The 21,096-nt window shown below is 29.7% G+C and overlaps 1 long non-coding RNA gene and 1 pseudogene across 1 annotated transcript; both read left to right on the forward strand.

Annotated features, from left to right (window-relative positions):
* Window positions 1-7,716: 7,716 nt before the first annotated feature.
* Window positions 7,717-18,078, forward strand: LOC111288840 (disease resistance protein At4g27190-like; annotated as a pseudogene).
* Window positions 18,079-18,449: 371 nt separating this feature from the next.
* LOC149519128 (uncharacterized) lies at window positions 18,450-20,500 on the forward strand. Its single transcript, XR_016341535.1, has 2 exons — window positions 18,450-19,195; window positions 20,060-20,500. It is a non-coding gene; the product is annotated as an uncharacterized LOC149519128 (long non-coding RNA).
* Window positions 20,501-21,096: the final 596 nt, after the last annotated feature.

Raw genomic sequence — 21,096 nt, forward strand, 5'->3', positions numbered from 1 at the left:
TAGAGTTTTAGTAGATTTGTGTAAGATTTTTTTTTTTTATATGACCACACTATACTATCATTTTGATAGAAAAGTGTGACAATATTAATAACAAATTTTATATTTTATGACGAAATTTAACAAGAAATATTGATAGAATTAGTAACAATATTTTGCATAATATGATAAAAAATTATGACAAATTTAGTGACAATATATGAAAAGCATAGCAGAATATTATGATAGATTTGTCAATATTGTGATAAAATATTGCAACATAATAATATGACAATTTTTAAAATTTAATATTTTAAAAAATTAAAAAATTTCTAAAAAATTTAAAATATTTTTTATATTAGAGGAATTAAATTTCAAAATTTATGAGAGTATATGGATTAAATTTCAAATTTCGTGCTAGTATAAAAATTAAATTTTAAATTTTATATAAATATATAGATCATTTGTATAATTTAATAATTGATTTCATTTATATCAATTATCATATCAATAAATCAATATCACATAATCAAAATTAACACCTACATCATTAAGTTATTGCACACATTAATAATTTTTAATAAAAAATTTAACAAAATTAATGATTGAACTAAAATTATTAAATTAAAATAATATAAAAACTAAAATTATATAAATTACAATATAAAAATTTACATTTAAATTTTCACAAAATATAAAACCCTGTAATATAATTTAACTTAACATCTTTGATCGTATGAGGCATAATTAAATACAGAATCTAATCCCATATAACAAACAAAATAAAGTCGGTAAAAAAGTTATTCTTGAAAAATAATTGAAAAAAAATAAAAATAAAGGGATCAATAATTTAAAATAGCACTAATGATGTTATGTCCCATTAGTATCATCTTATCCTTTTTTTTGGCAGTTGGGAGCAATGCTTTTAATTCAAAATAGCATTAATGATGCCATGTCCCAGTAGCTTCAATAGATCAGTTTTCTTAAAAAATTCGTATGAGAAAAAAAAAAAAGCGTATATTAAAGGCACAACTCCGAACTACCCAAAAAGGACAAGATGCTTGGGCCCTTGTTTAGTTGTCTACCAGTAAGTACTTGAACAAAGAAAATGGTAATAATGACGATAAAGAGAATCCAAATAAATTAAACGAGTCTTTCATAAAACTTTTCTTTGTAGTTTCAATAGGTCACGAAGACTTTAAGCAGAACTTATCAGTATTTGTGGATACGTGAAGCTCTTTATTCATTTGAAACAAAGTTGGTTTCTACCTCAGTTATCTTTAAACTCAATTTTTTTTTTTACGTGAATCGAAATAAAAAGCTCCATCTTGGATCCTGAAAATTCATATTTCCTGGGTATATTTATCTTTTATCTTTTTCTGTGCTTGTCTCTCTACAATGAAAGTAACAAAAATAGTGTTGCTGTATAATTTTTTGCTTTCTTTGATTTCTATTTTGTTTCGTGCTATATCTATTTTGATTTGCTTTTGACTCAAAAAAAAAATTTTTCAATGTTCTTATAATTTTATTACTGCTAATCTTTATTTCTTTTTTTTTTTCTTTTAATTTCTATTAAGGTTGGTGCTTGATTCTCCTTTCCTAATGATCTCTGAAGTTGGTGATGTAAAAAGTTCTCAGACTTTAATTTAGAAGGTCCATCTCCAATTAGGTAGGCTTAAATAACTGTTTTTATTTCCATGATTTTTTATATGCTCAAAAGTTGTTTACTTGTTTGTTTCCCTACCTTGTTTAAAGAAAAACTGCATTTATAAAGAAAAAAGTGAAATAACTAGATTTATTTAAAAATTGAGAAATTATTAGATAGACTAATGATCAAAATATATACTATGCCTTTACTCTTAACACATGTAACATATATTCTTAACACACACATGAACGCTGAATAATTTCTAATATCTGCAGAATTTTCAATTTCCAAGTTGATCCATCAACAATTTTATCTCTTTTAATTCACAATTTCATAGAGCTACATATTTCCCCCAATGTAATTAAGGTAATTTGCAAAGCTCGGTAGCAGGCCCTGTCCTGTGTTTTGTGAGACAGGTTAGGAGTCGTTCAAAAACTGAAACAAAAACCCGACCTCAGTGATAATAAATAAAAAAATATTAATTTATGAATCGAATTGAGCTTAAAGATGCACAATTTTTTTTTGGACATGATGACTGGCGTGATTTTCCTCACCATCTCGAGATCTGTATTGGCATTCTTTGTGGAGTTGAACTTTATGTTGACAGCAACCCTCTCTGAGATGGGCTAGAGCTGGACCATGAGCTCAAAAAGAGAGGCCTCAGTCATTGGCCTCTTTTAAGGCTTTTGAGCCACGTTTTTCTGCTTCAGCTTCTGAAGCATGGTTGGGCTTTTGCCACTGATTTGGCCTGATTAAGGAGGTGGTGGGTTGGTTATTTTTATTCCTCTAGAAAGGGCACCATGTTGAGGAAGGGCTGTACCCCTCTCTTTCCATCTAGGAGATTGTACAAAACGGGACATGTCAAAAGCTCCACCTCGACTTACCATGTCTGCAAAACAAAAGCAAGCTGAGAGTTGAAATGAAATTGATAAAATAAATTGGGTACATGAAATTAATGAACACCTACCACAGTATTTGACTTAGTGTCTTAATAACACTAAGGGAAATTAGACCGTAGGCATCAATTACTAACTTTCCCCCTTAGGAAGTCATTGATTGTATCCCAACCACCAAATTTGTCTATGGTTAGGGGGTTTGACCTTGGCTTTTTAAAAAATGGTCGAGCCATTATTTATTTTTCAAATCTTCTTAACTTTTTTTATACAAAGGAAGATGACTTTTCAAGTTTTTATTGAGCTCGAGAAATTGGAAAAAATCTTTTTTGAGGGTCGAGTTGTTATATAAAACTAGCTTATTTCTTGAGGATTTTTTTCACCACAAAAATTTCCCTAGAAAAAGGGGATAGAAAAGACAAGACTTAATTCTCTATAAAGAATAATGAATCTTACTATGTAACTAAAAGAATTTGATATGAGTTAAGGGATAGTTAAATTGTAAGATAAAAAAAGCTCTATAATAAAAAAGTATAAAAAAGGTATGAGGTCAACTATTATAAAGTCTCAGCATACCTAAATTTGACTGGACTTTAAAGGGATAATAACCCTATCATCAGAGGTTGGCACTATGATACAGTACCTCTTCTTAGAAAAATAAAACCTAATTTTCACTACAAAGACATGATGAATAGAGCACAAATTAGGGTGATTCTAGGATTGGCTCTACCCTTTAAGCTCTTCATCACCTTCTCGGGGGTTATATCTAAAGGCAAGGGGTGTAGAATAGGGTGAGGTTTTCATTATTATCAACATCAATAGCTTCTGCTTCCTCTTCACCTTCGTTTTCTCTTCAATTTGGCTGGACCTTTTGATCTATTCAACTCTGAACCTGATCATCATTAGAAGCCTCACTACTCATCAGTTTGACTTTAGAAAAGTGAGCAGACCCTTAAGCTGAATAAGAGCTAAGACCACCACGTCAAAGGAAGAAGAAGTTAAGGAAGAATTAGAAGACTCCTTAGACTCAAAGGTCAAGTTAGAGCTAGACTCTGAGCTTGGATTATTGACAGGTTGGGAAAAAAAAGAAAGGTGAAAAGAATAAGAAAGGTAAGGATAGTTGAGGCGGGAACAAAAAAAGAAAAAAGAGGGTTATATGGAGGAGTTAAACTAACCACAGCTATGTGAACTTAAGGGTTTTGGAAGTTGGAATAAATTGGGGCCAAAAGCTCATCCATCCATGATAAACCCTTTCCCTTTACTCAAGCATTGTCCTCGATCTATTTTTAGTCCTCAGCAAACATTAAGTTTTAGCAATAGGTAGCTTGGTGATAGTTTTTTTTTTGTAATGACATAAGGGATCATCCAGACAGAAAGCCTTATGATTGAGTTGACCTCTCTTTACTTTTACCCTAAAGTTATCAAACATGCTAGACTCAGAAGACATAATAAAAAGGAAATGAAACATATCGAAGAGTTTGAGAAGAAAAAGATTGAACGTAAAAAGGCTAGAAGATTTAGAGGTTGCTTAAATCTAGTTGGCTTGAGAGCTTAAATGTCTTGGTAGTCAAAAAATGGGACTTTAGAGGGCCCTTTATATAGCCAAGTCCCATATAAGATAAACATCTTAGATTAAGCCACATCACTATAATGGTTACCGATGATAACCCTTCACATTCTTAGCCTTAATTCGTTGAACTGCCAAAATTTCTTTCTTCAATAGATGCAAATTCAAATGAATCTACATAAGTTATACATTGGTCCTTTCACCATGCAAAACTCACCATATAAAACCCATTAGTATCATTTTAGCAATGTATTCACAATACATCAGACCTTTGTGACCCATTGCAAAAAATTTTACAAGTGTCCCTTTGATTATCAAAAAAAGGAAACAATGAACGAATTGTGAGTATCTCAAGCATGACATCAACCACAACAATACAAGTTAGCTACTTCACCTCAAACCTAAATAGTGCTACCATCTTACTCACGTTGGTACTCTCGTTCATCACCTTGGCAAAATGAGGTCGGGACAACCATTATATAGAATCTCCAAAAAAATATCTGTGCTCATTTAGCAGCCTGATCCAACTAAGGATAGATTGGTCGACGTTATTGTTATCAGTTTGACATTTTAGATGGCTTAATGGAGGGACAAAATGTTAGGGATATAATTTGACGTAAAATTGATTAAAAGTGCCTTAATATCCTAAGAAAAAAGTTATGAAAATTTTAATATAAAAAGGTAAAACTAATGTAAAAATCTAAGAGTAATAATACAATTTTTATTAATTGGAGTAGAATAGGTTAAAAGTGCCGTAACACATTGAGGAAGAGTTATAAAAATTCTAAATGTAATGGAAAGTAAGAATAAATGTAAACAGATTAGAGTAATAATGAAATTCGTACTAATTGCTGTAAAATTGATTAAAAGCAATGTATTACTTTAAGAAAAAAGTTATTAAAATTCTAAATGCAATTGATAAGAAGACTAAACCTAAGAAGATATTATTTTAACATAAATAATTAAGTTGATAATATAAAATTTAAATTATTTATTTTTTGTAATTTTTTTAGGCTAATTACTAAAAAATACTTTAAAGAATGACAAAGGAAATACAATGTTAAAATTAATATTTGAAAATAATTTTTTTAAAAAAAATTATGTACATAAACATGTGACAAGAGTAATAAAATTTGTGTATCATTTGATTAAAATAATTTAGAAGTGTTGTAACACTTTAAAAAATAGTTATAAAAATTCTAAATGTAATAAAATGTAAGAATAAATGCAAGCAAATGTTATTTTATTGTAAATAATTATGCTAGTAACATAAATTTTAAATTAATTATTTTTTATATAAAAATCAATACATTTAAACAATTTTAAAAAAGGAAAATAGTAACATGATAAAAGAGAATCCAAAGAAGTTAAAAAAAGTCTTTGACGAAAATTTTCTCTATAGTAAAGTTGATTTCTACTTAACGTTTCTTGGAATTCAAAAAAAAAAAAAAAATACAAAACTGTGCACCAACTTTATCAATGTCTATAATAGATTGTGCATGATGGAAAAAAAAGCTCCATCTTGGATCCTGAAAATTCATATTTCCTTGTTATATTTTTGTCTTTCTTCTGCGTTGCTGACCTACCTTAATCATACTTCTTTCTCGTCTGTCGTCAAACAGTTTCCATTGAAGCAAAGCATCGTCTTCTATCATCCCAACATCTTGGGGCTAGCTACAGTACCAGACACTTTTGTTTCATTTCTGCATTGCTCTTCTTTCTATAACTCAAATAAAAAACCAAAATTAGGTACTTTTTTTGTTTCAATTCTTTTTTTTTTCATTGGTTTATTCTATACTTATCTCATCAGTTTTTATTTTAATTTTACTAACATGTATATGAAATCCATACATAGGCTGGTCCTTGAATTTCGTTCACTGATCTATGGAGTTGGTGAAGTAAAAAGTCCATATAGCTCTTGAAGATCCATCACAAGTGAGGTATGCTCCAATAAAACATTTCCATTTTATTCCCCAAAATTTTTGCAATGCTCCACTTCTTCAGTTTCTTTATCTTCTGTGTTTATCTCTCTACAATAAGAGCAAAAAAGTTTTGCTGTATTTGTATATGAAAAATAACTGTATTATTTTGTTTCTGTATCTGTTCTTATTAGCTTTTAACTCCATATTTAAATACCAAAATTAAAAGTAGAATGAATAGATTTATTTGAAAATTGAGAAAATATTTGATAGAATATTCATGGAAATATATACTATGCCTTTACTCTAACACATGTATGGTATAATAACGTATAGATCCATAAACTTATAATTAGATCTGACTTTAAGGAGTCGTCACTAATCTTTTTTATTTAAGTGTAATTGATCACATAATTGAATATATTTAAGTGTGTGAAAATCTATTTATAACTACTCCTTCTGTTCCTTTTTTTTTTTTTGTTATTTTTGTGGGATGTCCCAAATATGTCCTATATTTTTTTAACATTTAAAATTCTTTTTTTATACTTTAAAATTATTTTTTATGTATTTTTTACCTTGTAACAATAAAAATTATAAAATTATAATATTAAATATATTAAAATCAATTTTTTTAAAAATTTTTGTGAAAGTCAATTCAGATAAATATTTTGAAATGTAAATAGTATCAATTATTAAATAATTATTACCTTATAAAAAATAAAATATCTTATTATAAGATTTTAATTTTAATAAATTTGTGTAAGCAGTGAAGTTTTGCAGTATATCAACTAAGATAATCTAAAAAACTACTTTTATACGTTAGGATGAATCAATGGAGGGAAAAAAAAAGATTTGAATCATTAAATCTTTCAACGCCTTGAATTTAATCCATGAAAACCAACAAAATAAAGCAGGGGTGAAAGTGATTGTTGAAAAATAATTGAAAAAAGACAAAATAAAGGGGTCAATAATTCAAAAGTGCATCAATGATAATAATGAAAATTCATATTTCCAAGGAATATTTATCTTTTTTTTTCTTGTTTTTATCACTCTACAATAAATGCAACAAAAATAGTGTTGCTGTATAATTTTTTGCTTTCTTTTATTTCTATTTTCTATTTTTTTTTATGCTATATCCATTCTGATTTGTTTTTAACTCCAAAAAAGAAAAAAATATTGTTTCCTTTTTCTTTTAATTTCTATTAAGTTTGGTCCTTAATTATCCTTTCTCTCTGGAGTTGGTGATGTAAAAAGTTCTCACAGTTTAATTTAGAAGGTCCATCCCCAATTACGTATGCTTCAATAATTATTTTTATTTCCATAATTTTCTTATATGCTCAAAGGTTGTTTACTTGTTTGTTTCCCTGGCATATTTAAACAAAAAAAAAAAAAAAACTGCATTTATAAGGAAAAAAGTTAAATAAATAGATTCATTTAAAAATTGAGAAAATATTAGATAGATTAATGATCAAAATATATACTATTCCCTTACTCTAACACATGTAACATATATTCTTAGTATACGCATGAACACTAAATAATTTCTTCCATTTGCAGAATTTTCAATTTTAGAGTTGATTTCTCTTCTACTTCACAATTGGCTCCCAAAGCAAGTAAGGTACATTGCAAACATTCACAATTGCATTCGTCTCTCTAGCTGTTTTTATGTTTACTAATCATTAAAGTTGTTTTCCAATCTCAGATCATCAAAGAATGGCTGCTGAATTTGCTGCCTCTGCAGCTGCCAATGCTTTAGGAAAGCTCACAACAGAATATGCATCACCTTATGTTAGTTACTTTTTCCAATTTGGGAAAATTGTTGAAGAATTCAAGAATCGGAGAAATGAACTTGAATTGAAAAGTGATCGGGTAAAAAATGATGTTGAAGTGGCTATAAGGCAAAATGAGGTAATTGAGAAGGATGTCCAAGACTGGCGAAAAAGGGCACAGAAAGAACTGGAAGAAACCCAGTGTTTGGAAGCTCAAATAGAACGTATGAAGTGTTTCAACTGGTGTCCAAGTTGGGGTTGGCGATATTGTTTAAGTAAGAAAATGGCAAAGAAGACGATCTCTATCGATAAACTTCTTGTGAGTTGTAACTTTCCACGGGTGGGCCACCGTGCTCCTCTAGAAGGAATAGAATTCTTCACCTCTAAAGATTTCATGCCTAATGAGTTCTCAAATTCAACTTTAAATGACATCATCAAGGCTCTAAACGCTGATGGTGTGAACATGATTGGATTGTTGGAATGCCAGGGGTGGGCAAAACAACTTTGGCAAAAGAAGTTGGGAAGCATGCTAAAGAACAAAAGCTCTTTGATAATGTTGTGATGGTTACAATGTCCCAAACTCCAAACATCAGCAATATTCATGACAAAATTGCAGAATTATTACGCTTCAAATTTGAAGCAAGTACGGAAGCAGGAAAAGCAGAAGAGTTATTGCGAAGATTGAAAAACGTGAAGAAGATCCTCATAATTATTGATGATGTTTGGAATGAATTTGAATTGCAGACAGTAGGTATTCCATTCGGTGTTGAACACGAGGGTTGCAAAATTCTTCTGACCACACGTCTTCAACAAGTCTGTGTTCGAATGAATTGTCAAAAGAAATTTCAACTGGACATCTTATCCAAAGATGAAGCATGGGCTTTGTTCAAAGATACTGCTGGTCTAAAAGATGTTTCTTCGAGATTGAATGATGTAGCCCAGGAGGTTGCTCGTGAATGCATGGGTTTGCCTCTTGCAATCGTGACAATCGGAAAAGCTTTAAAAGTTGCAACTCTAGATGGCTGGAAAGTGGCAAACAAGCGACTCAAGGACTCAAGAGATTTAGACAATGAAGAGGTTTCTCAAGGTATCTACAACTGCCTTAAGCTGAGTTATGATTATTTGAAGGGAGATAATATTCGAACATGTTTCTTGCTGTGTTCCCTTTTTCCAGAAGATAGGGATATTGATATTGAGTTATTGGTTATGTTTGCAATTGGTCATGGATTATTTTCTGATATTGACTTACCTAAAGACTTATTAATTGACGACTTACGGAGGGAAATTCGTGAAGCACTAAGAAAACTCCAAGAGTCTGGTTCGTTACTGAGAACTGATGATGATGACGCTGAATTAAATGTAAGAATGCATGACGTGGTTCGTGATTTTGCATTGGATAGCACCTACAGGGAAACATATATTCATGGTAAAAGACGGGTTGATGGAATGGCCTCTAAGTAAAAGTTGTGGATCCCATACAGCAATCTCCTTTTGGAGCAGCAACATAAATATTTTTCCTGAAAATTTGGAATTTCCTGAACTCAAAATTTTGATTTTTGCAGGAAAGACTATAGTGAAAGTTCCGAATGCATTTGTTAAAGGAATGAAAGCCCTTCAAGTTTTGTATCTCGCAAATGTCATTTTCTCACTAGAAGTACTTCAATTCGTATCAAATCTTCGAGGTCTATGCTTTCCAAATTGCGAGCTGGAGAACATCTCATCATTGAGGAGCATGGAAAAACTTGAGATTCTTGCATTTTCTAATACTAATATTTATAAGCTACCTGAAGAATTAGTGGCATTGCATAGACTAAAATCGCTACGTTTTTCTTATTTTTCTTTCTCTAGAAAGAAACAGATCGATTTTCCCCCTAATTTGCTATCAAGGTAATAGTAGATGTCAATTATTTTTTTTATTATATTGCTGAAAATTAAGTATTTAGTTTTATGTTATTTATTTTTCTTTTATTTACTTTATTATAAGTAATTTGATTTTAGACTATGGGAAATATATCTACCATAAGCTTTTGGTCACTTCCATTGTTATGAAACATTCGAGGCTGTAGTCTTTCCATTTTAACAAAAATGCTAGTATATAAGATGATTGTCACATGAATTACGAAATAGTAAAAAATGCTCAAACCTTTTTAATAAGAAAAGGTGCTGAAAAATCATGATGTATTTGCTGAGATAATTAAAATTAACTTATGTTTACTTCTATTTTTATGATTCACTTGAAGTGTTTGATAATGGTTTTTGGTATTTGTGTAACAAACAGGTTGACGTCACTCCAAGAGCTACACATCGGATGTGAAAACAATGTTAACTTATCGGAGCTGAATTCATTATCTCGTTTGACTGCACTGTCATTGAGTGTTTCTACAGCTCAATGTTTTCCAGAAAATTTTGTGTTCCCTAAACTACAAAGTTTCATTATAGCTGTAAATGAATATCATCCATTTATGCAGGTGCTAAACTTTAGAACCTTGGAAATTACTGAATTCTCGTCTTCATTAAGTGCATTCAAGGAGTTGTTTTGCAATGTCGGAGAGTTGGCTCTGAAGAATGTTGTCATGAAACACAAAACATAGATCCAAAGGGCCTAGAAGAATTAACTTCTCTTAAGCTTGAAGATTGCAATAATATGGAATGCTTAATGGATACAACACGAGAGAAAGGACCAACCACTGCGTTCTCTAATTTGGTGAAATTGAGAATGGTGAAAATGACTTGTTTGAAAGAGTTGCGCCATGGTCCGCGTCCGATTAGCTTCTTACAAAAGTTAAAAGATGTGACCGTTGAAGATTGTAAGCGGTTGAAAGTGGTATTTGAAACGAATAGTCTTCTTTAAAAGGGAGAAATTAGTCAGACACCGTTACTCTCAAATTTAACAAGCTTGAATCTATCATTCTTACCAGAATTGGAGAGTATATGGAAATTACAATCAGCCCATCAATGTCATGCAAGCCTCCAAAGTCTAAAGGATGTAAACATCGGGGAATGCAGTGAATTGAAATCCATCTTCCCGCCTTGCCTTGCTCAAAGTTGTTCGCACCTACAAGACTCGTAATATCTGACTGCGATAGATTAGAGCAAGTCTTTGATTTTCCCCAAGAAATGGTTGAGCTTCAGGTACCTTTTCTCTTTCCATTTCTCCTTCAATGAATAATGAGAAATTACTAAATTTTATATATTGATCATATAATTAACTTTTATTGAAGTTTAAAAGAAAGAAAGTTTAATTAAATTATATTACTAACTAATCTAAATGTATATTTATTACATGACTTGCAGATTGAGAAAACAAATACTATATATATATTATACATAATTAGCTTTTGTTGAAGTTTAAAAGAAAAAAGTTTTATTAAATGTATATTTATTACATGTCTTGCAGGTTGAGAAAACTAACACCATGTATCTTTTTTCTCTTTATTAACACACTTTATAAAATCTTTGTATGTTTATTCTCATTTTTTTTATTCTTTATATAATAAAATATTATTCAATAACTATTATTATTGAATTGATAAAGCTTTTAAATCGTACGATTTGGGGAAGGGAAAAAAAGGGAAAAAGAAAGAAAAAATAAGAAATGAAAGAAGAAAATGTAGGAAGTAAAAGAAAAGAAATGAAAAATAAGGAAAAATAAAATTATTTAAAAAGTTTAAAATTTTATAATCTATTAGTATTAAAAATTAAATTAATAAAATTATAATTATATTGACTATTTTTTACTTTTACGCATAGCAATAATAGAATTTTATATTAGTTTTACACACACCATTAACTATGTTATAATTGTGTTCAATTTATATTTATATAAAAATTTATGGATAAAAAATATATATATATAAATATTTTTTTATTGTCATGTTTTATCGTATCCATGTCCTCTATTTTTAAAATTATTGCGTTATTGTGTCCATGTAGTGTCATACCTATATTAGTTATACTCAGTTTAATCTTAATTGTTTAAATTTTTACAGTAATGAACTTTCAGTAAAAAGTGAAGGATAAAAATATTCTTTTAGCTCAAATCTTTCTTTTTTCTAATAAGAGAAATCTCATTATATGTTTCGAATTTTGTTGCTGTTTTCCTTTATATTGTGAATCTATCAGGATGTTCCATTAAATGGTTTCAAGGAATTATTATGCAATGTCAAAAAACTTACCACGGATGGAATCATGCATCACAAAAATCTCATTCCAAACGTCGATTCACGGGGTCTACATGAATTAACTTTTCTTACACTTAAAGATGGTAAAGAGCTGGAATGCTTGATTGATACAAGAGTTCAAGGCCATGTCTCAACCATTCCACCGCTGCCAAATTTAACAAATTTGAAGCTGAAGTCATTACCAGAATTGAAGTGGATATGGAAAGGGCCCAGCCATCATGTCTGCCTCCAAAGCCTGAAGGTTGCAGTAATTAGTCGCTGCAATAAATTGAAATATCTCTTCTCACAATCACTTGTTCAAAGCTTGGTGATGCTAGAACAACTCAAGATAGAAGACTGCGATGAACTGGTACACATTGCCACAGAGTTGGAAAGCGATGATAGCATAGAATCAGACAGTGGCCTTCTCCATCCTCCGCCCTTGCCAAAATTGGCATCTCTTGAAATACATGGTTGTCCACGACTACAGTATGTCTTCAATGTTGCAGAAGAAAAGAATGGAGTTGATCATGCCATTGCTCTCCGTCACCTGCAACATCTACGACTTGAAAACTTGATGAATTTGAGTAGCTTCTGTTCAGAAAACTATCCCATTATGTCACCATCCTTAAAGAAGTTAATCGTTGTGGTCTGTCCTCGTTTGGAAAATTTCATTATTCAACTACAAGTTCACAAACAGCTTCAACCAAAGGTATTGTTACACTCTTTTCCTTCAATTGTAGTTCGAGATTTTGCCTTTGGTATTTGTTTTACATACATACTAGCTTTTTTAACCGTGTTATTATTTTCTTAATTTAAATTTATTTTTTTAACTAACTTTAATTTTTTATATTTCCTCAATAAAAGAATATGCAAACTCTTATTAATCAACTATATAATCATACATTTATAAATTCTAAGATATGATTAAATGATAGCATTCACATATTATCATTTAAAGTATAATCTTTTACAAAATTTCAAAGAATTATGCAAATCCTTTCCTTTTTAACAAAAAATTATTTTTTTATTTATTTGCTAAACATCAAAAATTTTGTTACTAATTATTTATTTTTTGATCAAAAAAGCAAGGGTCAATCTTTAAATAGTAAAAAATTAATAATTATTTTTATGATAATGTTAATATGGATATAAAAAATATATCATTTTGTTAAATTATAAGACATTTATATTAATAGAATATTCATAAACTATTAAATCTTATAAAGTTGAACAAAAAATAAAACATAAAATAATAATAATTTCTTTTATATATATATATATTTGATTAAACAATAAAGCATATATAATTATTAATTTGTTCATAACTATTTTACTTTTTATTAATTCTTATTTTTCACATACTTCAACATATATATTTGCTTTTTATTAAAACAAAAGTCAAATATACATGTATCAAAAAAAAACCAAATATACGAATTGAGGACGCATATACAGTTGAAATCTCTTGAACTTATACATAACAAATATCCAACTTAACTAAATATATATAAAATTATATAAATGAATTTTTTTTTAGGATAAATCAAATCAAATGTATATATCATATAATAGATATAAGGCCAAATAAAACAGTTTGAAGAAACAAACAAATGGAGGAAATAAAAAAATAAAAAGAAATAAAATATGAAAAAAAAAGTAATGAACCATACTTATTACCGAGTTGAAACCAATCCAAATGTACTTTCATTTTCTTTCCATTATTGAAATTTGATAAAAAAAAATCAGTGTCATTTAAGCAAAAATTATATATAAAAAAAATCCAACACCATCACATACTTATTTTTGCAAACAAAAAAGAAAATAAAAGAATAATAAAGGCAACAATGGACTTACTAGTTCATAGTATGATGTGGTTTACTCTTCTTTCTAACTTTTTTCCATTCCCGTCAAAACTAGTAAATCATAACCGTCAAGTGAAAAAAAGGCTTGTATTCTTCAATTTTTAATCCTAATAACAACAAATAAAATAAGCTTGGCTAGAAGGTGACCTCTCATTTTATAAACTCTTTATTTTCAATTTTAGATTCTGATTTCGTCAAATAAAAATTTAATAAGTATATATATTTGTAACTATTATTAAATTTAAAAAGAAAGATAAATTATGATTTAATATATTTAAATTCAAAACTTATGTAAAATTTTCAACCTTTGATAGAGTTTGATTTGAATTTAAATAATTATACAAAAATATTAAATTTAGATCATTTATTAAATAGAATTATTTGATGGTAGATAAAAATATATTAACCATATAAATACATATATTTTTCGAACTATGATTAATGTAAAAAGAAAAAATAAATTATAATTTAATAAATTTGAATTTAAAATTTATGCAAAATTTTTTTTATAGATTTTGATTTGAATTTAAATAATTATTCAAAAATATTAAATTTGAATAATTTATTAAACAGAGTTATTTGATAAATAATATAATAATATAAACATTATCCTACATGTCATAAAGAGAAATTATTCACATAAATGTACTTATGTATATATTAGATTTTGTACTTTTGACGTCATATATTATTTGACCATTGTAATTTATTCAAATTTTAATGAAATTATGATATTTTTATATTTATACAGGAGTTACGATTCTCTGAGTTGGGACAAGACAATGTGTGTGACACTATTAATTGGGAGAATATATTTCAAATTCAAGGCGGACACTTGTTCTCAAAGATAGAGATTTTAAATCTAAAGGGTATACATCAGTTGCAGAGTCCCATCCAAGTTGCAAGCCTTCCTTATCTTAAAGACTTAAAAGTGTCAAGTTGTAAAAGGCTGAAATCTCTCTTCTCTTCTATGCTTGCTCCAAATATGCCGCAATTGAAAGTTTTGAAAATAAAGTGTTGTGAGGAGTTGGAAGAAATCATTGAAATGGACCAAACTTCAATAGCATCATCATCACAGAGTCATCTCCAACCTATATCCTTCCCTATTCTTCAATTTATATCTATTTCTGGGTGCAGCAATTTGAAAAGCTTGTTTCCTATTAGTGTCGCCCGTTCTTTTGCCAACCTCGAGAGAATCCAAATTGAAGGGGCTTCTAAACTAGAGCAAGTCTTCGGGTATCAAGGTGAACTAAACATTGAAGATGATCAAAAGGGACTGGTGCTCCCTAAATTACAAATTTTGAATCTTCATGAGCTATCAAGCCTAAAGAGTTTTGCTCCAATGGGTTATCATTTCCGATTCCCTTCTTTGTTTCATTTTAAAATAACCAAATCTCCCAAGTTGACCAGAAGTGTCATCATGGATTCAAAACATCCAGTGCCTGCCATAACGGAGGTACCTAACCGACTGTTTTTCTAACTATTATGCTTAATTAATTAATTTGTTGTTCTTGATCATATTGATACTAATGATGAAATGATGATGCATTGAAACAAAAGTTATGCTAGTAAATAACTACACATTATTATGAATTGGATGATTCTTTTATATACACACAAGTCATTTGCATAATTAATTAATTAATTACTTCTAGCGTTATTTACTTAATAAGAATTGTCTTTATTTTTTGTGTATCCTCGTGACAAGAAAACGGAAATTTAGTACTTTATGTCACTTTTTTGGGTAATTTGTTTTGAGGGAACCCCAACAAGTTCAGAATAATACAACAGAAGGTTTCACCACAATGGAAGAAATAGTTGATAATCAAACCACTTGCAATGATATAATTTGGAGAAGCTGGGAAGATCAAGTACCACAATATATGACTGTGGGAGAAACAAGGATAACGTTACACAAGGAAGTGAAAAATTCAGGAGAAACTTGTTAGCTAAGCAGGTAAATAGGGATTTTTTCCATGTACTGTGGTGGATTTACATGGTATTGTGGGGTGTCCATTGAAAAATAAAAAAATTTAAATAAAATTTTGTGTTGGATACCCATAAAATTTTTTTTGGAGACTCCTAAAAATTAAAAAAATAAGACAATTTAAAGGAAACTTTTCCATGAACATCCAAAATTTTCTTCTAAATATGATTTTAATGGATAAAATTAATAAACCCATTGACAGTATTTTATATATTATAAGTGGACACTTTTTGACAAAAATCTTGAATCCAGCATTGTCCATGTATTTATGATTTCCTTAATCAAGCTTCTTGTTTAAATTCTTATCGATTCTTTGCCTCAATGATAGGTGATTGATACTTGATCGTGCTCATCATCATTTAAGCTTTTTGTTTTATGGTGCCATCAACTGATTTGATTTCTACTTTTTCAGCTTTACTTTACAATGAAGAAGTAATTTACTCTATGTTACATTGCATTTGCTTGTTTGATATTATGAAATAAAGCCATATTTAGCCATTCATTTAAGACAAACTTCATGTATTTTTTTTTTTTTAATATTTGGACTCAGAACTCAAGCTTGCATATCTCATAAATCCTCTTCTTATCACTTGGCCAAGAGATTGGTGGCAAAATTCATTTACTCTTAAGAAGCATGTTTTTCTGTGTTCAGTTTAGTTTGCTGGTCCTTTATTAGTTGCTTGTAGCAGCTTGAATGGATGAGTAATACATAGTTATGTCCACTTGCATGTCATAGATAGTTTTCTATGCTTGTTTTTATTGTGGTGATTTAATAATTAATTCAATGATAAGTTTTTTATATACTACGTTATATGAACTCGCGTGATAGGACATCAAATATGAATAAATTTTATTTTGATAATTTTTTATATTAATTTTGAAAATCTAAGTATCCTACATATATATATATATGAACACTAAAGTGTTTAAAAGTGTCAAGGCCCATTCGAGTATCTTAAAATTAAATGAACCAAATTGAATTGAAAGTTAATTATACCACAAATTTACAGACAATCGAGATTTTTTGTTTTAAGTTATGACAAAATTTGTAGGAGCAGCCCCAACAATAATACCAAAAGATATATATCATGCAATAATGATAATGAATTCATGACATTTAAAAAGGAAAACTAAAAATATAAACCAAATCAAAACATGTAGTTCAACTTTTACATTATATAATTTTTTAAATTCCGCTGTGATCTTTAAGATTTTTTATACTTCATCCAATTAATGGGAATTTTTGGGTGGTTCATTTGGAAGAAGACAACATAGTACTCCAAGGCCATCACTTTCCTCAAAGACCAAGGGATAAAATATTGTTGGAAGGAGCATCATTATGAAAAAGGGCAAAAGGTTTTGGCCCTCTTTTTTATTATATTTTCATTTAGTTTTTATTGATGTCAGCAATATAACTACATTTTCTCTGATTTGTTAATTAATTGAAGATTGGCCATATTTCATCCATAGGCTCACCTCTTGATCCAGTCATGTATTAAATATTATTTTTTAAACAGTGTGAAATGAAATTAATTAATGAAAATGCATTTGCATACTTGTGAATATTTTCTTTAGTTTTAAATTTTGAATTATTTGGTTACTAAATTTATTTATTTATTATTTATTATAAAAAAATGCATTTCCATGGACAAAAAATCAAAATATAAACCAATCGTATTTTAGGCCAATAATGTACAACTAACCGCTTAACGCTTACATACTTTTTTTAATATTCTTTTCATTTTCGTTTTTCCTTAATATAATTAGAAAGAATTCGATTAACCATGCTTATCATAAGTAGTGATTTGGTATTGCTTATCTCATAATATGACTTATGTGTTAATTTTGGCTAACGTATCTCCACTAGAATCTGAAAATTAGTTTGTTTCTCATTAATCAGTGAATGGATCCATATGTAACTATTTTTATTGGTGGTAAAGGCTGTTAAAGCTCACAAAATAGACAAAGACTCGGAGGATACTCCAAAAATTTGCTTCCTTTTTTCAGATTACTTATTGTTTGTGCAAAGAGCAGATGTTGATTTCTGTATATCATTTTTGAGAAAATCTTTTTCCCTATATTTTCCATTTTAAAATTCAAAAGTTTTTGTAATAAGGACATTAATTGCAAGTTGTGGTCAAAGGATAACAACATGTAGGAACTAGGGAAGAAGTGATTTTGCTGAGAGCTTGCTAAAAAAGCTTTGGTTCTATCTTAATTGAGCTTTCTGTAAAAACTATGATTTTGTCTAACTACATGGTTCTGTCTTAATTCTTTTGCAGGTACAGAAATAGTGATTAAATATGAAGGCTCTGTTTTCTTTCCCTTCCTAGATATCAAGCTGATTTATCCGTGACTTGTTCACCCGTTGTGGGCAGTTTCAGATAGGAATTGCTAAGAGTTCAGGTGCTCAGCGAAGTTTCAGAGGTTCTCCTTCATTATTAATTTGTCAATGATATTCCATGTACTAATTCAGAATGTCTTTTAAATTTCAATTCCCAGGCATGGCTAATTTTGGTCTATCTGTGACATTTGTCGCTAATCCAAATTTTTTTTTTATCGGGAGTGTCCACTTATAAATATATATATATATATATATATATAAATGACGGATTTATCAATTTTGCTGATTGAAAAGGTGGCAACAGAAAATTTTGGAGGTGTGCAAGAAAAGTTTTTCTGTCAAACAATCTTGTTTTCCAATCCATGGACACCCTGTTTCAAAGCATGGATCCGCCCTTGCTTCTGGTGGCACCAGCATGCAATTCCTCATCTTAGTTATGTTTTCTGTTTTGCCAGTTATGTTAAAGACCTCAGGTAAGAGACAGTGGTACAAGGGCGTTTGCAACATGATGTCAATGAAGCCATCAGGCAAACTGAAGAAATTGAAGAGGATGTTGTCCAAAAATGAACGAATTGATAGTATAATGACAAATTTTAATATTAAATCAAAATGTAGAGACAAATTTGATCTTAATCCCAAAGTTTTTGATTAATTTACTGTTAGCAAGCCTTAAATGATATTCAGAGTATTTGATGCATATATACTAATTATAATTCTGTTTAGAAAAAAAATTTTCTACCATTAGTTGGAACCTTTGTAATCAAGCTGTAAAGTATATAGGCAATACGTTTGACTTGGTCTTGTTTCTTTTGTTTGTCTAAAAGAAAATGACAGAAAAAAATAAAGGATGGGGTGTGGCATGTGAGGGTTGGGAGAGTTGGGATTGTAATTGCTGGTGGCAACTTAGTATTGCTTACAGATCTAATGAAATGTAATATTGTTTTTAGAGAAGTCTTCAAAGAGAAACAGAATTGCAAACAATTTAAAACACAAGCTGTCCAATTGTAAGAGATTGTAAGCAGCATTCAACTCTTGGGGATCCCACTTTTGTGGAGAATTACTTCGAGGTATTGAATAGATAAATGACTGTATATTCTCACATTTTCGTGCCATGTGTATTAATTCTCTGTAATCCTCTGGCCATTACTTTAAGTCGTTAGTTTTTTTTTTCCTTTTACTAATAATGTTCAATTTTTTATAATAGTAACTGATTCACTGGTATTGAATATATCTTTAGTTTTTGCTGTTGGCACTTTGCATCGTTTCTGCAATTTTTTGTTACATCAAATTAAGGCATTTTATATGATGCTTGTTATTTGTTCAATGAAATGCTTCAATGAAAACATAGCAGATGAGTTTCCGTCCATTTAGGTTTATTTTTTCTTTCATTATTGCTTCTGAGTTTTAAAAACCATGGATAAATTGATGAACTTTGTGGAGTTAGCTGTAGCTTTTATAGTTACATGTTCAAGCCTAAGCATGAATGAATTTTATAGATCACTTTCTTTCAGTTTTTGTAGTCGGTATTATTTGCGCCGAGAAATGGATTAAATTTTACAGTTTAACTTTTCTTTTTTTGGTGTGTTTGAGGTGGGGTGTAGATACCCATTCAGAAGGAGACATGCCAAATTTTACACTCTTTCATTTAGTTTTTTGACCCTTAACTGCCACCATCACGAACCAATTAGTTGATATTTTGTTAGCTCATCTTGACACATTCTTTGGCCGATTCCCTTCATGCTATGGAAGGAGTTTTATTTTTTTGACTATTCCTTTAAGCACACTGGAATTAGATAAAGGAATTACATGCGGTAGATGTAATTATGAAAACATGATATTTTAGATCTGTTTAGTTATTTATTTTTATTGAATCCTTTTTTATGCAACTATGATAGTCACTTAATATTTGATTTCATTGTTTCTTTTGGTAGCTGGGCCAAAATATTCTACCTATTAAGGATGACTCTATCATTGCCCACTTGCAGTTTGTCTGCACATGTTGCCATAGACCTATATTATCCGGATGGCGAAGGTTTTGCGGTCTTTTTAAAAGCTTTCAGCTATGTGAAAGGTAATCATTCTTTATCCTCTTATTTATTAGAATATGCTCTTTGGCATTTTTTGTGCAATTTTTTCTTGTTGACTTCTGGTTGGCACTACATTTCCTTCTTGGAACTCCATTGAGGCATCAAGTTAGGAGTAAAGTCGACTGGCCGGAACCTTAACTTTTAGATGGTTATGACCTGTCTAGAAGTAAATATGAGAATATAAAGCGCGCAATAAGATGATAACAATGTTAAGTTTCTTTGTTGATTCAGTTTGTGTATAAATATTCAGATTGGAACTATGTCGAGTTCAAAACTTTTTAAGAATGCTTGAAAAGCAACTTATCACCTTTGTGAAATGAGTTTTTTGTTACCAAGTTTAGTAACAATAATGCATTCGTAGCTTACAAATGGGAAATGTTTTATTATACCTACCAATAAAAAGAAGAAAGAATTGCCCTTTTCCTGCTCCACAACTTTTAGCATCATACATGAAAATTGTCTCGTAATTTCACCATGGAAGATTGCCTAGTGGTACTTTCCCATTGCTTTTCATGGTCTATAAAAATGGATAGAGAACAAATTTGATACACTGAATAACAAATAACTTTTAAAATATTGCTTCCTTTTTGTTGATAACTTTGTAAACAATGAGGTTTTAATTGTCAAAGCAAGATTTTTTTTTTTTTTGGAATGACCAAGTAAAGAATGGTGTAAGAGGCAGAGAGATACAAGGTAGAAGATGAGGATGTGAAAAAGCTGGAGGCCAAGAATGCCCTTGGGAACTACGCATACAATACGAGGAAAACCGTGAAAGATGAGAAGTTTGTTGGAAAACTTGACCCGGCAGACAAGCAGAAGATCAAGAAGGCCATTAATGAGACTGTTAAATGGCTTGATTGGAACCAATTAGCAGAAGTTGA

This window comes from Durio zibethinus, chromosome 4 (assembly GCF_047325235.1).
Source record: "Durio zibethinus cultivar Kanyao isolate XHJ-2024 chromosome 4, ASM4732523v1, whole genome shotgun sequence".
Taxonomy (NCBI): domain Eukaryota; kingdom Viridiplantae; phylum Streptophyta; class Magnoliopsida; order Malvales; family Malvaceae; genus Durio; species Durio zibethinus.